Source organism: Caretta caretta, chromosome 1 (genome assembly GCF_965140235.1).
Source record: "Caretta caretta isolate rCarCar2 chromosome 1, rCarCar1.hap1, whole genome shotgun sequence".
NCBI classification, from domain to species: domain Eukaryota; kingdom Metazoa; phylum Chordata; order Testudines; family Cheloniidae; genus Caretta; species Caretta caretta.
The window spans coordinates 289,061,751-289,063,817 of record NC_134206.1 but is presented as its reverse complement, the minus strand read 5'-3'; positions in this window follow the sequence as shown (position 1 = coordinate 289,063,817).

Sequence of the window (2,067 nt, the reverse complement as noted above, 5' to 3'; positions counted from 1 at the left end):
TATCAACACACATTTTTTTCCAAGTTCCTACAGTTCTATCACTATATCATCTTACACTCCAATTATCTCTTAATGACAAACCTGCTCAGACCCTTGGAGGACTGTTTTCAAGACACACTGAACAATGGGCAACATGCCTAAAAAGATCTCCAAATTACCCTTAGGTTTTTGAAAGAAATTCAGCTAGAAATGAGTTCTGTAAGACAGCAATGCAAAACACTTCTGCAGAATAATAATAGGTTAGTGTTTACAAGGATTTTGAAGATGTTGTATGATTATGATAGAAAATAAGGCGTTTCTGAGGTGATCTGTTCTTTGGTACTTTTTATTTACAGAGCACTGCAGGTGTACATGGTGCTGTACAAACACAGGACAAATGAATTTCCTGCACTGCATTTATAGAGTAATGTTTCAGTCCTGAAAAGGAATACATCAGGCAATCCCTTTACCGGATCAGAGTCTAAGTCCCACAATAGGTGCAGCCAAGCTCTGATCAGTGCAGGAACTGAAGGAGGGTGACGGTGCAAAAGTACCTTTTATGTCAATCCCCAGAACTGCCAAGTGCCAGTAAAGACCTGAACCCAATATAGAGCAGCCCAAGCCTACTGTACCTTTTTCTGGCTGACAAAGATCCTCAAGAGAATGTTATACCGATTAGGGATTGACTTTGTGCAGTAGCACTCTGGCCATGCCACTCCCCATGGCCACACCCCTGACATGTTCTTTACACTGGAACATGCAGCAAAGGGGCAGGATGGGGGCATAGAGCCTGGATTCCGCCATGTTGGAATCCTCAAGTGTCTACCTACACTGGCTTTCCCACTTGTCTGAGCTTCAAGCAGAACAGGGCCAGCCTATATGATACACTGTAAACTGCTTAAATATGAAGGGGTGCAGACTTCATCTCTGAGGAGATGGACATTGAACGGCTTTGTGAAATAAAGGCATTTTAATGAGGTATTTTTTCTTTAGTAGATGATAGGAAGCCCTTGTTTTACAAGAAGAAGCAGTTAGTTCACAAATGTGAAGGTAGGAGTAATGCAAATAAAAGAGAAGGACAAAAAATGAAATAGTTAAGAAAGAGTCTGGGAAGAGCACAGGAAGTGGAGAGAGAAGGAGGAAATGAGAGCAGAGATGTGGGGCGGGGGGAGAAGTTGTAAAACCTTGGTGGTGAGGTCAAGCTGCTTGAACACTATGAATTTGAAGAGGGGAGTGACATGGTCAGAATAGCAGGAAAGAAAAAGGAGCTGAGTTATTTGGGATTTACTATAATTTGCTTTAATGCAGATATCTCTGCAATTATTTGTAGTTTGTGCTTGATGTTACTGGAAAGCCCTATCTCTGAACTTTCAAGTATTCTGAAGTTTGTGATCATCTTTCTGGTCTTTGTAGAGATGTTGTATTAGATGACATTGTAATTTCATTTAAATTGGTTGACTTCTCTCTTATGTCTCCACTGGTCCTATAAGATGCCATGTTGTACCAGTATTGGTTGTTACCCCAGCAATTAGGGTAAGATAGCTAAGCAAGCAATAGATTTGACCTACCTGATGCCAGTGAAGATAAGTGATATATCCTTAGGTGGAAAATAGTTGGGTAGCATACTTAGAAACAAAAAAGTCAAACCTTATCCATACTTAAGGACTCGTGGTTTTAAAAAAGGGAGCTGAAACGCAGAGAGAGGGAAAAAGGCCTGACTGTGAATAGTTAGGGAACTGAGCATTACTCCTCAGGCTTGCCAAACAAAGAGAGGCAATGGCAGTTATGACAGCTATCATGGAATATCTTTCCCAATTTCTAGAGAGAGGCCTTGACTGTAGAAGGGGCAGGCTATGTTCTGCCAATAGGCCCTCAAATATCTGGCATATAAAAAGACATATGGATATGAAGCCAACATCCTTCCTGCTCCTTCTTCAGCCAAGTGACAGATAGCTGTCAATGCCTTCCAAAAAATTTCTGTCCCAGTGTAACCATTACAGTTAGGGCATCAGAAACTTAAGATAATTCACAAGATACAAAGTAACCTCTGTGTAGGGCTTAATTAAATCCAATTGGTGGAATATGAGC